The sequence below is a fragment of the Rhinolophus sinicus genome, linkage group LG13, assembly GCF_036562045.2.
Source record: "Rhinolophus sinicus isolate RSC01 linkage group LG13, ASM3656204v1, whole genome shotgun sequence".
In the NCBI taxonomy this organism is placed as follows: domain Eukaryota; kingdom Metazoa; phylum Chordata; class Mammalia; order Chiroptera; family Rhinolophidae; genus Rhinolophus; species Rhinolophus sinicus.
The window spans coordinates 27,772,836-27,788,701 of record NC_133762.1 but is presented as its reverse complement, the minus strand read 5'-3'; the positions used below and the strand labels follow the sequence as shown (position 1 = coordinate 27,788,701).

General features: G+C 44.6%; 1 protein-coding gene across 1 annotated transcript in view; it reads left to right on the top strand.

Moving 5' to 3' along the window:
- The first annotated feature begins 4,005 nt into the window (after positions 1-4,005).
- Positions 4,006-15,866, top strand: part of EYA2 (EYA transcriptional coactivator and phosphatase 2) — a 217,741-nt gene continuing 205,880 nt past the window's right edge. The window contains exon 1 of the mRNA XM_074317592.1: positions 4,006-4,362. The gene's annotated coding sequence lies outside the window, so the exon portion shown is untranslated. The remainder of the gene's footprint in view (positions 4,363-15,866) is intronic.

Below are 15,866 nucleotides of genomic sequence, written 5' to 3'. Positions count from 1 at the left end.
AACGTGGTTACTTTTGAATAAAAGAACGTTTGAAAGCCACTGATGTCATTGATCACATTTTCCTCTTTGAACTGGCTGCCAGGAAGCTCAGTATCTAATTCTTAGTCCACCACTGACAAGTGTTTAGGATCTCTTAGCTCACATTTTGTGTGTAAACCTCACCCTTGACTTTCATTTCTTTTCCTCCCCATGTTTCCCCTTCACTGTTTTTCTTGCAGTCTTTCTTCTGCTGCTATATACGTGGTTTTGCATGCTACCTCAAATCCGTTTTGAGAAGAGCCAAGGTTTAAATGAATGCATTTTAAAAATGGAGTCCTTTTTTCTGTAGAGGAGATCTTTGCAGGTGAGAAAGAAATGTGTATAGAAACAAGGCATGATTTGACATGGCGAATACACGTGTGTGTTTGTAGAATATGACTATATATGCTGGATACATTGTGAAGTTTGTAGTTTTCAAGATTCCGCTGATCTTCTGGCTTCAGAGGACATTCTCTTGGAAGACTCTGGGGGGAAACAGTGTTTTATTCCAGGCGAGGCATCGCCTGTGGTCTACACTCCAAAGAATCTGCTTTATGGCTTAGCATTTTCAGATTTTGTCTGATGGTATTATACTGGGTCCTTATAAAAGGAGCCCAGATACTTACCAAAAAGAAATCAAGGTACAGAAAGGGGGCACTCCTGCCTAGGAAGGTGACTGGATTTTAAGCAGTCTTGAATAAAAATTGGGAGTCTTAAATCTTATTTCAACTTCTACCTCATCTGCTGTGAACCTGGGGTCACGTCCTCCTTCACCCCAAGACAGGGCTTCTACCCTCTGCTGCACACTGCATTACCAGGAGAGCTTTAAAAATATACTGATACCTCAGTCCCTCTTCCAGAGTCTAGTTTAATTGGTCTGGGGTGAGGCCTCAGCATGGGGATTTTTGAAAGCTCCCCTGGAGATTCTAATGCACAGCCGGAATTGAGAAAACTGCTCTGAGAGAAGAAAAAAAAATAAAATTAGTAAGTACCTGCCTCCAGTTGCTCTCTCCAGGGGCCGTGGGGTGTGGCTGTGATGTATGAGAGAATGAGCCAGATTCTGATGAAGGATTAAAATGGCTCAAAGGAAACCCATTAACCCTTTGATTCTATACCCTTAGTTAATAAATTTTCTTCAAATTTCCCCCACGATCTGCAAAAAGAAACACATTTCACGTCCTGACCCTGTACACACACACACACACACACACACACACACACAATGCACAAAATTCACTTGGTATTTTCTATTCCAATCTATTCCATTCGATTCCTTTAAGAACAAAGTTCTGCTTACTACCCTGTTTCCCCGAAAATAAGACCAGATCTTATATTAAGTTTTGCTCCAAAAGACGCATTAGGGCTTATGTTCAGGGGATGTCATCCTGAAAAATCATCCTAGGGCTTATTTTCCAATTAGGTCTTATTTTCGGGGAAACACGGTACCACTGTTTAAACGACATTATATTAAGTCTCATGGGCCAAGATAAATTAAACACTTCTGAAGAGCATTAAGATGCTCAATTGACAATGACTTGGAGCCTTTTGCAAAGATGCGATGGGAAGTGAAGCTGTACGTACACTAATAATATTTGTTGAGTAATTGCTAATGCCAGTGACAGTCATAGTAGAAAGTGTTTTACAAACATAATCTCAGTGAATTGTCACAATAAGAATAATATAATATAATAATAATAATAATAATAATAATACAAGATAGGTGCTGTTATCTCCATTGTAGAGATGAGCAAATCAAGGCCAAGTACCGATCTATGTTCTGCATCTAGAAAGCCAGAGTCATCTTCATCCAGAAGCAGCAGGTCTATGGCTTACCTGACTCATGGGAGAACAACTGTGCTTACTGAATACATTTGATTGTCTGAAGTTTTGGGAGTAGAAAGCAGATGGACTAAGCCATGAGCAGAGGTGGATCCCGGTATAGTGAGGCCTGCTGCATACATAATTTGGGGACCTTATTTAAGAAAAAGAATGCCAAATTATGAGTCTAAAATTAGGTACAAAAGTGACTATTTCTTTGAATTCAGAAAAAAACTTCACAACAAATTCAGATTTTAAGAAGCTGAAAAATACCACAAACATCACAATGTCCCAACTCAACTTTCCCTTGTCTGGATCCCCAAAATGCCACTCCACACCACCCTATTCAAGGTCAAGTGCTACAGTGGGGACTCCAAGTGAAAAGAGACAGTGGTCTCTGCTGATTGCTGCTAAATGTCAAAAGCAAATGACTTTTGTAAATTTGACATCAGCAAGCAACCATGTGAACACATTTGTCATGCGGGAGACCCTGCTCGCTGCGCCATTTGTCATGCAGGGAGGCCTGCAGGGTCTCTGCTCCCGCTCCCCATACAAGAAAGCAGGATATGGTGAGGCCAAAAAGGAACACCCACGGAGCCATAGGCAGGGGAGTCATACCACTATATTCTCTCTGGCGGCACTATACTCTCACTGGAGGCTGGATCCACACTGTCCACAAACCGCCATCCACACTTGCCAGCCCAGCCGCCATCTTCTTGCTAGCCCCCATTCTTCTTTTTTCTTTCTGCTAGCCACGGCAGTTATATTAGTGGCCAATGGCTCACTGGTTACAGCTGACGGCCAACTAGCCACAGCTGATGGCCATGCAATCACAGTTGATGGCCATTTACTACCTGAGCCAGCACCTGTCTATGTGAGGCCGAGAGCCTGGAAACTGCTTTCTGGGGCTCTGTCCCCACAACATTTCTAGACCCCTGTCAGGGCCTTAGAAAGTGGCCCAGCAAACGAGTGCCCCAGGAGCTTAAGTTTCATCCATCAACTTCCCAGTAACTCCACAACTGGAGTCAAAGGCTCTGTATTATATCTCAATATCAAGGGCTTTGGAGACAGCTGGATCTGAAGTCAGCCCTGGCTCAGCCACCTTCTGCCTTCTTTGAACTGAGACTTGAACATTTAGAAAAGCTTCTACCTTTCTGTCTCTTTGGGGGATTAAAGGAGATAAGGAAGGGTTGGGCTTCGAGTTGCCAGATTTAGCAAAGAAAAATATAAGACACCCAGTTCAATTTGAATTTCAGAGAAACAATGAATACTTTTTTAGCATAAGTATGTATGACCTATTGCATAGGACACACTCATACTACACCTTATTCCTTGCTTCTCTGAAATTCAGATTTATCTCGGCACCCTGTGTTTTATAAAGCTTAACATATGGCCGTGGCTGAGATTGGTTTTGGACTGAAGCATCCTGGGCGTCCCACACAGGGTTCATACACATTAGAAAGTAGGTGAGGGAGGAAATGCTGCATAGATTCTGTTCAAGACAGTTTTTTCTATGTGTGTCTGGAAGGTTGAAAGAGGTGGATATGACAGAATGAAGTGGGGTGCCTTAATTTGAGGGTGAGTGTGGAGGGGCTTATACCAATTAAGTTCTCGGAACCTCAGTTTCCCTATTTGTAAAATGGGTGCAAGGAGATCCCTGAACTTTCCTCCACCAGGAAGGGCACTTACTCATAATACAGATGTCACCTCCTCAGACAGGCCTTCCCTGACCACCCTCCCTAAGATCACTGTCCCCTTGCCACTGCACAGCATTTTCCCCCTCCATAGTAATTATAATTTTCTGAGATTGCCTTGATTCTTTGATTGTTTACTTATGATATGTCTCCCCATGTGAATGTTAAGTTCCGGGAGGGCAAAAAACTAGTCTGTCTTGTTTTAACTGAATCTCCCAGGTGCTGTGCCTGGCACAGTAGATGTGCGATGTATGCTGCGTGAATGAATGAATGAATGAATGAATGAATGAATGAATGAATGAATGAGTGGATGAATGAATGAATTCAGTGTAATTGCTGAGGTTCCTTCTAAGCAATAATTTCTTTCTCAGGGGCCGTGACTGGGTTACAATGGGAGGAGGTGTGGGGTGTCGGTGGGTGGGGAGGAGGCTGGGCCCTCACCTCCTCCAGGACCGGCGGGAGCGAGCGTTCTCCGCTGGGCTGCAGGCGCAGAGAGCAGCGCGGCGGCAGCTGCAGGGCCCGAGACCCGCGCCCCGCGTCCAGCCTCCGGGGGTGTGCGCCCGCGGAGCCCAGCGCCGCGCCTCGGCGCCCCCACGCGCCCACGCAGCGGCGCGGGGACCCGGGCGGGGGCAGAGGGAGGGCCCGGCCCAGGGAGGGGAAGGGGCCGGTCCTCCCCGCGCAGGCGGCCGCGGCGGCAGCCCAGGAGGCGGAGGCAGTGGCGGCAGCAGAAGCGGCAACGTGCCCGCCGCAGTCGCCCTGCCGCGTCGGACCCGCGCCCACCCGCCAGCCCGCCGGTCTGCACCGCGCCGGGGCACCCTCTCCACTGCGCGCGGTGAGTACCTCCTGCGGCGCCCACCCCTGGCTGCCCACCGGGATTCACCCGGCGGGGGTGGACGCGGACCCCCTCGCCTTGCGCCTCTCTCTAGCACTCGCCCCGCCCGGGCCTCCGCAGTTTTCGGGGCGCTCGGGGACGCACGGGCGGGATAGGGGCTCCCGGGGCTCCCAGGACGCCTCAGGCACGAGAGAAGCGGGGACAGCAGGCTGAACCTCTTTCGAGAAGGTCCGTCCCAGGCTCCGGGCCTCAGTTTCCCCATGCGTTTGGGGGTGGGGGTAACGACCGTGAAGTTTATACTTCCGCGCGCGGGACAAGTGCATGGCGCGCAGGCGGTGTAGACGCGGCTGGGTTGATTGCGTTTGGTTCGTTTTATGGCCGAGGTGGTTCGCGACAAGGGGTGCTTCCCCGATGGGACCGAAGAGGCGCCGGGAGCCGGATCCCAACTCACGCCCTCAGGCGCTGTTTATGGGGTAACCAAGGAGCAAACTCTGGGATCCCCGGGATGGGGCTGGAGAGGCCCGCTGAGCCTGCTCCCTGTTGCTGATTTCTTTTTTTAAAGTCCGTCTGCGCTCGGCCTGCGCTGGTCCAGCTCTGGGGGTTTTGTACGCTTGCTGAAGTTGGAGTTGAAATTACAAAAACTTTACATCCAAAGGATGCTTAGAAGGAGGCGAGGGGTTTGTTGTAATGGGAGAAAGTGGAGAATGGAAATGTTTTTTAGGCGTGCAGTCTGGAGGTTAACCGGCGGTGCTGGCCCTAGCGCTTTAAGTATATTTCCTGCCCCCAAATAAATAGTTTATAAGCTCAAGGAATACTAGGAAAGCTTGACTGGTAAAAATACTTGCACCACAAAATCCTCAATGCGCATTTCTCAGCTATTGAAAGTGAAGCGCCTCGGCGGCGCGAGGTCCCTGCTACCCCCCAGCGAAGCCCCAGCTGAGAGTAACAGTGGGTACACTGCTGTATTCGGAATTATTTTTAAAAAGCAAGATTGATGCCGCCTTTTATGGATACCATTTTCTTTTCTTCCCTCTTTCCCCGAAATGCTACGTAATCTTTAATTACTTTTTTTTATGACGTTGAGGTATAAATCACCCCTGATGGAGGTACCTTTTAATTATGAGGTGCAGTGAAATGAGTGAACATCGGACTGGGGAGTGTTCGGTCAGAGCAGAGGGGAGGTAGAATGATTTACAAACATCAAGGAAGAATTTGAGTGCTGAATTATGTTTGAGTTAGGGAGCTCCCTTCCAAAGGAAATTATGAGCAGTGGACAATTGTTGTATTTCAAACCGACTGTATTAATTTCATGAGCCCTTCCTTTCTTGCTTGAGTGAAATTTCTACTCCCAGAGTACGGGTACCACATTACCAGTCGATGGCCTATTTGGGGAGAGAGAGGGAGGAACCTCCTTTTAAAAATAATCTTTGTGCACAAAATCTTCCGGAAACTTTACCTAAGAAATGTTCATTTGTTACCCCCACTTTTATCTTCCCATCACTTGAACATCTTGAACTTTGTACTTCCTTGCATTGAGACATACTCAGACTAAGGAAAGTTAATAATAAATTTATATAACAAAGGGTGATGGTTTGAATCTTGCTTTTGACTAAGCCTAAAATGGTGTTTGTATTCAAAATCTCCTTGCTTTGGGAGGAAACTGTAAATTTTGCAGTTTCAACCAATGGGGCTAGATTTGAAAGGACCTGAACTTTTTTTAATGAATTCATGTGTCCCATACATAGCTAGTAGTTACTCCATTCTTTTCTTGCAACTGAAAAATCACAATATTATTCTTTTATCTTAAAGGAATTAGCATTTTTCCTCCATCTTAAAATAGCTCACCTAGTGTAATGGCTGTGTGTATGAGAATCTTGTATAAATATACAAATTTCTTCCTTAATATTAAATAACTAAAGGAAGTAAAAGAAAATACAATAAAAATGTTATCCCAATACTTGGGGATTTTCAGAAAACAGATGTTTTAATCACTTAAGTTTTAGAATCTTCTCTTCATGCCTTTTGTGTTGTATTAAACACATCATAAAGAGATATGATTTGTTGACATGTTACAGGATTACCATTTGGCCAAAACACCCAAGACATGCTGTTCCAAACCTGTGGTATTGCTTCTGCTTTAAATTGCATGTAAGAGATCGCAAGCCTTGTTCCAGACGGATAAATTGATAAAATGCTAGCTGCTGTGGGGAGAACAAAAAAATCCTCAGCAGAAACGCTCTGTGGTGTAGCTAAGAACATTTGAATTAGGTTTGAGCAAGCTATTGAGATCCCGGTAGCTTGTGAATAAAAGTATACACAGTTCAATCACGTCCACTTTAAGACGAGTTGGGCTCCCCCATGACAAGATGAGTCCTTTCCCACAAAGAAGAAACCGTTTCCTTATTTTTTTTTCAGTTACTTTTCCAAAGATAACTTGTGTCCAATGCAGGAGACCAGAGTTATGCAGAAATCCTACCGTAACCCGCTCAGAACGAGGACGCCTTCTCTCTCCTCTCACCAGATGTTTTTTAGGTGTCCTCAGCTGGAATGCCCAGTTTGAAACTAATTAGGCCAGCAATAAACTCCTTGTATAATAAAATTGCAGGCCGTTATGGTGCATAAGTGGGGTTCCCAACAGCTCATGACAGATGCCTCTCTCAGCAGAGAGAGAACCTGAGGCTGTCAGGACAAAATGAAGGGACTGGAGATATCTTGTTTAGACATCTACCCTTTCCTAAATATCCAGGCACACAGCAACAGCACATTATCTTCTGTAAGAGGATGGGTGGAATTTGCAGCTGGGGTAGGGTTTTTGTCTTTGCTGGGCCGGCGTCCTTAACATAAAAATGCTTGGGGAAGAAGTAAAAGCACATGAGACGGTGGCCACAGGTCAGAGGTGCATGTGGTATGTGTTTGAGCATAGGGTGTTATGTGAGTGGGAGGGGGGGTGTGAGAAGCGGGGAGGAATTGGATGAGAAGGCCGCTTCTCACTGAGGCATAGATAAAATCAAAGTGGTCTGGCCTGACATGAATTCCTTGGGGAAGAGGGGATCCTCTTCCCCCAAAGATTTTATATAAGGGGGGAATTCGCCTAATTATGTCATTCTCCTCATCTGTGGGGTTTGTGGAGGTGAAGTGGCCGGTGATTCGGTTACCTCCAAAGGCTGAACCTTCCGATTCTTGCCAAGGTTGAGTTTTATTGGTGGAAGGAAACTTTTTTTCTAGCTAGCTGCTCTGAAAAGGGAGTTGGTGGACTCAAATGGAATCTATTTACAGAGAATTAACCCTAGAGTTGAGAAAACACAGCCTGTTGACAGAAAACACAGATATACACTCACACATACTCCCCACAATGCCTCGCTCACTCCCCACCTTCCTCCCTGATTCCCCACCCCCCAATATCATAACAGCTTGCCTCCCACCCCCACCACCACCACCACCACGATTTGTGGCAGTTCAAACAGTCCCTAACACACAAAACAGAAAGAAGATTCTGGAAGGGAAGCAATTAGTGGAGAATTCGCTTGAGACAATGCTTCATTTTTGCTATTTGAAGATCTTAACTGATCTAATGGTGTTTGACTAACACCTCTTCTAATCCGAGGATAACCCCCACCCCCCACCCCCCACCAATCAGGTGGCAAATACTTGGAGTGACTGGCTCAGACCCACTTGTCTCACAGTAAGTGCATCAGAGGGGCAGGAAGTTGCTCCTTACTGTGTGTGATTTAAAATCAGTTTCAAGGTATGAAAATACCTGCCTGGTAGGGAAAAGACGAAAAAAGCCACAGGCTTTTAAATGTACTTTTGCTGCTTTTTTTTCTTCTTTTTGCTCACTTTCGTCATATTCGTGCCTTAGCCATTTCTCCATTTGCAAATTATATCCTTGCGTTAATGATAATAATGGAAATAGCTGCCATTGATTGAGCACTTACTTGTATACTAGGCCTGAAGTCATTTCTTGACGTGTGTTTTTCGGATGGGTTCTCACAACAGCTCTTTGAGTTAGGTAATAATAAAAATATAGTATTACAACTTTGTTAATGAGGAAACTGAGTCTTAAGTCCAATGACTCGCGAGAGAACACAGAGCAAGTGAAACCAGAATCTAGGCCTCCAGACCTCTGCAGACTAGGCCTTCCCCATGTGTCATTTCTGCCCCAGTTCTCCTTGCACAGAGGTGCTAAATTTGAATGGTTTTAAATGCCTGGAACACAATTATTTTCTGACTCTGCCCTGATGTTCTTTGTTGTTGTTTTAAACAGAGAAAGAAAAAATCATGTTAAGTATTTAGAATACACAACTGTGAGCCTTTGTGAGTCATGATAGTTAGCAGGTTGTGTATGGTTCTGTAAAGGAAAATGACTGTTTATTTACAAGGGCTAATTTGATTTCTTCCTTCCATTCTATAACACCATGCATTTCAGTTCCTAAAAAGAGTCAATAAATTTACCGGCAGTGGCAAGGCCCTAAAATGTTACGGTAGGCAGTCCAAATGACGTTTACTGGAAGGGACTGTATTGCTATGGGTGGGTTGTTGTTTGAGAGTTAGGTTATAAACATTTGGAGAACGAAGACTAATTTGGAACAGGTGGTCCCAAGAGTCAGGTAACTGAAATGATTTCTCTTTGCCACTTTGAAGGTTAAGGAAGGCCATGGGTTGCCTGAATCTGGGACAGGCGGGCTGAGAGTCTGGGGGTCTGCCAGGGCCCCCACTTTGGGACGCAGGGTTGGCAGGATGGATGAGAGGGTCTCTCCCTGGTCTGTAGCAGGACCTTCGTCATCGCTGTCATCACCCTTCTGATGATACTAGTTAGGGCGCAGATGTCTCTGCTGAGTCTTCTTTGAAAAGTCTGCCTCTGCGTTCAGATAGACACAGACATTTACAACAGGAACTTAGATGCACAGCTAGCCAGGGAGACAAGTTTACTTCTTCACAGTTTCGAGAATGTGCCCCGGTCAATGGTCTTGGTCTGATAATGTTCATTTAGACACCTTTTCAAATGAACAAAGTATTTAAAACAGGTTAGAAATTATGTTGTCATTTAGTATCAATAGTGTTGTGTCAACAACGTGAAAAAGTGCGATTTCAACGACACTGGATTTTTCCCCTCTTTTTTTTTTTTTGAGCGTCTAGTAAAGTTAGATTTTGAAAATCTGCATTCCGAGTTGTAACATATCGGTACATATCTACTCACAGCCATACCAAGGAGAGTTGTCAGTTTTCTGTGAATTTAACTAAAGAAAAATGATAAAATCCACATTTTACGCCCTCCTCCTCCGCCCCCCAAAGGATGAGAAACTGGAGAGTCTGACTACTGTATGAATATAGCAACTTAACTTTTGTCTCCCTTCAGCTCAATCTGTCAGTTCCCCTTTCTTTTCTAGTAATCGCCCCAAATCGTCTTTCTTAACTGAAATCTACAGTGTGTTAGCCAAAGACATTTTAATTTTGTAAAGAAAAATCATGCCTGAGACAGCCGAGTCTGTTTCAACCATTATTGTTTCTGTAGTGTGCATACTTTGGTTTTCATGGTAAGATGTGGGTTTGCCAAGAAAGAAAATTACAGCAAGAAACTATGTTGAAAACATATACACTTCTGTTTAAGAAATGGGAAAAACACGGAAAATTCTGCACTGTAATTGCTTTAACGTGAGTTTTAAATGTCATTGTTTGACTTATGTCAAAAAAAAGTCCCTCTTAGCTAATTCTCATATATGCCATTCCCAAATATCTCACCTTAAAAATGTCAAATGTTGGGCTTAACTTTGATGATCTTTGAGGCTTTAAGAGATATCCTTAGCCCTAGTGGAAACATTCCAAATTTTTAGATTGCGCAGACCATTTTGTTAAGGGGACTCAGATATCGATTTTATTTTCTTGACCCAAAATAAGAAAACACGGGGAATTCTCAAAAGCTTTTTACAGGCTGCTATTATGAGAAGAGAAGCCAAACCAACATGTATTAGGTCATGAGCTTGAAGTGCATAAATAAGCCCTATGAAGGTCACCAAAACAGGACGAAAACCACCAGTCCTCCTTACCTCGGCCAAGTCCAAATTCCTGCCTGATAGATGTATTTAGTTGAAATGGACACAGAAAGGGGGTTTCTAAGCCCACAGCCGAAAGATCTTGATTTGATTTGGGCTCTGAGGACAATCGAAGATGTTCTTGGAGTCAAATGAGATAGGAGGGCTGGAATTCCCATCTCCTTTCATCATCACTCTCACCTCTCACTGTTCAGGGGGAAAAGCAGGTTCCAGGGCCACCCTTCACTCCAAGGCAGATGTTTCATTCCTGCTGTTCGGACGCCAGAGGTCTGACATGTCTTGTGTTTCTTCTGGTCAGTTTCTTCACCTCCCGCCCCCTTCCTGGAGTAACTTTGTAATGAAGGTATTAATCGTCTCCAAAAGAAATTTTTTATTCCTACAAACATCTATGTGTTTTTGGCATTTGGGGTGCTGTAACGTATAAGTACAAACCTTCAGGTCTTTGTTGATTGGCAGTTCCCTGAAATACGGAGAGACAGAGTGTCCACTGTGTCCCCGAGTTTGGTACCAACCCATGTGCTGATGGAAATTCCATGTAGGGAGAAAACCTCTTCTTAGAAGAAACAGAAAGGGTGTTGATGCAGAGAGGTTGTTTTCTTTTGTGGGTGTGTATTATTTACACCTATGGGGACTTTTGTTTCAGGGTGTTCTAGAAACATTTGTCTCCAGCGAAGGTCTGAATGTCCTTCTTGATTGGGAAGTGGGTGGTGGCGAAGAAGCAGAGGGGGCAGATTCCTGCACCTCTGGCCTTTTGTGTAATTGGTACAGTAGCGGGAAGTGGTGACTTGCTGCTCGGAGGGTGTCATGTGCCATAACAAGTTGTGACTTGCCCCGTGTGTTGTAAACAGAGTTTTGGCCCCATCCAGCCGTGAACAAGAATGGAGCCGAGGAGATTATTCACCTCGTATCTGCCATGGGCCTGAACTCTCTTCTTGCTAAGGACGCCATGCTTCCTGGAGATGTTGATGTTGGGGTGTGGAGGGGAGGGGGACCAGAGGGGAGAAAGAATGTCTTAAACCAGCAAATGTCTGAAACTCTCCAAGTGTCTTCAGCATTGCGCTGGCACCGACAAGAAAAGCAAAGTGATAAAAGGACATAGAAACAGGTTTTGTTTTTTTTTGGAGGGGGGGAAACAGTGGGCAGAGAGATTGGGGGGCTTGCTAGTGGTTTGATCTAGAATGGAGAATTTTCTGATACCTTGGAACCCCTGGAATACCTCGGTGGACTGTCTTTAGAAAGCTGATTTTGAAAATGCCTCTTCCTGCAGCCTTGCTATCATTGTTTTGGATGCTTATTTTTAATGAATTAGTTTCTGTTTTTAAGAAAACACAGGACTTGTTTGAAAATAACCAGTAGCCCATATTTATTGAACATTTATTATGTACCAAGCACTGTGCTAAGCAAACACATATTTTTGTTTCCAAATAGCCTAGATAGAATGTGCTATTAAGGTTACGATTATCCCTATTTTACAGAAGTGAAAATTGAATCTCAGGGAGGTGAAGTAACTTGACCAAGATTACATGGCTTGTGTCACAGCCAAGATTGAACCCAGTGTTGATTCCTAAGCCTGTCCCTTTGGTATATAAGAGCTGTTTCCCCTGCATGTCTCTGCCTTGGAGAACTGGATTTTAAAGTCAGTCTCCACTGGTCTGGTTTTACCTTGGAAATACGAACTGATGGTCAGGTACAAAAGTTGTGCTCAGAAATGAGACACCCGCTAATTCTCACAGAATCTCCAGACTGTCCTTGTAGGAATTAATGGAAGTTTCAAGTTGGAATCTGTTGAAATACTGGCTGCGTCACTGCAGTTAGCTGGTCTGAGCTGTTGCCTATGGCTGCTTTCATGTGAAAAGAGCAGAGCTGAGTGGTTACTACAGAGATCGCATGGCCTGCAAAACCTAAAATATTTTCTATCTTTATAGAATAACTTTGCTGACCCCTGAGCTATTGCAATAGGACAAGACAAATTTTGTTGACAAGGAAGAATGTGCATTTGGGACATTTCATATGCCATTTTACCGATTTATTATTTATCGAGTGCTCCTACATGCCTGATACATTGCATGTGATGGGAGAAAATTACAAATGTAGTCATTCTTTCACTCATGTATGCAACAGTATTTATGGAGCTGTGTTCCAGGCGTGGAGCTAATTACTGAGGACCCAGTAATAAGGTATTAATGAGTAATACGACAAGAAGGTCCCAGTCTGGCACCTCTGATAGCAGGATCCCAGTGTGTATTCACCGATATCGCTCTGCCTCTTCTTTCCCGTTGAGGATTCAGAGCCCAGTAATATGACCTTTGAGCTTTGCAGTGTTTAAGCAGCAGGATGGAGAAAAAGACCCCACTCTACAGACCCTCACCCAAGGAAGCCGTGCCTGCGTGGTTCCATATGAGCAGTGCCCTGGCTTCTGGGCCTAGAACTGCGTCAGGCAATGTCTATGGCCCACTCCCTGCCTCAGACAGATGACAACCTTCTGCTTCCCGTAAGAGGTGGTGGGGAACAGGTAGGAGTCGGGGGAGTCAGACGTCCCGAACTTTAGCCTCGGCCCTGACTTACGGCCTAGAGAGACAGAGCATGAGCCCAGGACCCAAGCTGCTCGGGTTCAGATCCCTGTTTAGCATTAACCAACTTTGGGCAAAAAGTTACCAAACTTTTCTGTGCCTCAGTTTCTTCATCTGTAAAACAGCGTGGATAATAATGCATCTTCCTCAAGGAGTTATTGTGGCATCAATAAATATAAAGGGTTTGGAATAGCATATGGCAAGTAGTATGAATTATATCCGTGTTAGTGACCGGATGATAATGATGGCGATGACCTCGGCAAATGGCTTAGGCTCTTTGGGTCTCAGTTCCCCTCTATAAAATGGGGGTGATGGTAATCATAACAATAATAACTGCTTCGAAGGGCCCTTGTGAGAATGTAAATAAGGTGATACGTGTAAAACACTTCGCTTTGCCACAGTGCCTGCCTACATCGAATGTGCAGTCAACCAGCTATTGTTACCCTCAAGATTATAGGGAATTGCATCCTGGGTCAGCGGCGTGCCTTTCAGCTAATGGTCAGCCAAGTCCTTTTACGGTGTCAAGAGAACGTAGGGCAGTGGTGATAGCGCAGACCCTGAACTCAGATCTGGTCTGAACCTTACGTCTGCCACTCACTCACTGTGCCATCTCGGTGGGCTGGGGGCTGACCCTCGCAACTTCCCAGACAGTGGAGGCAATGGGGTCGCTGTTCGTGGGGTGGTTGTGAGGGTTAAAAGAGGTCGCACACATAAAGCATGCAGCAGGGTGTTTGGCACATAGTAAGCACTCAATAAATGGTAGCTTGTACTATTATCACCCCCACTCCTTGCTGCACCCCCACCCCCAGGAAAGCACTGAACATCAGTAAATTTTAATTTGAAAATAAAAGAACACATTTTAAAACTGCCAAACAGATTTAAAATAATATTCATTAAACAAAATTAAAATATTCTATTAAAGCCAGACTTTGGGCTCAGACCAAATTTTTATAACCCAAGCTTAAAGGCCAAGGAGTCCCCCAGCCACAATGGGGACATTGTGATTGAACTTGAGACTTCAACGCTGCTATTGAGCAGTCTTTGAAATGCACGTTTCCCCGTTAAAATAAAAGGGAAGTCATGGGAAGAAAAAAAATGAGGTTCTTGCTCACCCCAGTGAACCTTAATGAATTGAAAAAGAAAAACAAAAGTTTTCTCCTGCTACCTTATCCTGCCAAAGACGCATGGCCCCCTCCTAACCCCAGCTTTGAATGGTACCCACTCAGAATGTTCCAGATCTGATATGCTCTACAAGCTAACCTAGTCTAAATCCTGGTCTTCACCAGATTTGCAGATGGTGCAGTGTATCATTGACAGCTGGGACTTCGGATCCCAGCTGCAGGGGTTCAGATCCCAGCTCTGTCACGCCCAGCTGTGCCTCAGTTTCCCCATTCACAGAACAGAGATAAAATATCTGATTGTCTAAGCAATCCTTATGCATGTTTTAACCTTCTGTTATTATCTAATGAATGAAACTTCCCCAGACTTCTGGGACTTTGAAGAATGGAAGTATACTGGTATGTCTTTATCTGAGAGTTTTGAATCAAACTAATCTCAACATTTGGGGAGGAGAACTGGGGAAGAAAGAAGTGGATTTAAAAGTCTCTCACAGAAGTTATAATGTGTCAGACACTTTCACAAAAGTCATTTAACTTTCTCAACAACGACGACAAAAATGCTGCGACATATGTGTATCCATTTAACAAATGGGGAAACTGAGGCTGGGACAGGTCAAGTGGCTGCCCAATGGCATTCCATTCCAGGTCTCTCTGACCCACAGCACAGGCCTGTTCCCCCCACAGGACCTTCTAGAACAAGCACACAGACTTCACCCTGACCCACGGCCATTTATGGTCGATTCTCACATTTCAGTGGCCTCCTTTATCCTCAATGATCCTGCGTCTTTGTGGCCTTCTACCTGCCTTAACATCAAGAGTGAATGGACTCTTTCTTCAACAATAAATGGAAAACATAATGGCAGTGGGTTGAGACATTCTTCTCTAAGTGACAGTCTTTTAAGAACCTCTGCAATTTCTTGCCAACCAGGGGACCATGCCCGCCTCCTCAGACCGGGCTGGGGCTTAGCTTATGAGGTGGGGTCATGAGACAGTTTCTCAGAGGTTTGGCAGTTGTTGGGGATGGTGTAGAATGGACTCCACACACCATCGCCCACCTTCTGTGTGATGTTGGACAGGTCACTCGAGTCCCCTGACCCCAGACTCCAGCAGTTCATGAGGCAAATGCTGTCAACAGCAGATTTGTTACACAACTTAAAACGCCGATGGATGGGAACACAGTCTGCATGTTGGAGATGATATTCTTAGGGTATGATGGAATTGCGCCCACCTCCAGAAGTACTCAAAGAAAAGGGGTGAAAATGCAGCTTCCTTGCCCCTGAGCACATTCCTCACTGTTCTTTGGGTATCTACAGTTTTGGGATTTTATACTTTCTGAAAGAATCTATTGGTCTCTGAAGGGCAGTCTTGTTTTCAGTGGGGTGTGTCCCCTTTCCACATTAACTTAAAATGTGCGTGAACTGGGTTTTCTTTTAGAGTTCTGTCTTTATTGTGCATTTGAAAAAGACGGAAGAAGCATTTCAAACAAATGGTTTCCCACCTTTTACTGCTTAAGACAAAAATGGTTTAAAATCAAGCCTGTCAAATAATTACTACTGTGTTTCCCCGAAAATGAGACCTGGCTGGACAATCAGCTCTAATGTGTCTTTTGGAGCAAAAAATGAATATAAGACCCGGTCTCATTTTAAAATAATATAAGACAGGGTCTTATATAATGTAATGTAATATAATATAATATGATACCAGATTTTATATTAATTTTTGCTCCAAAAGACGCATTAGAGCTGATTGTCTGGCTAGGTCTTATT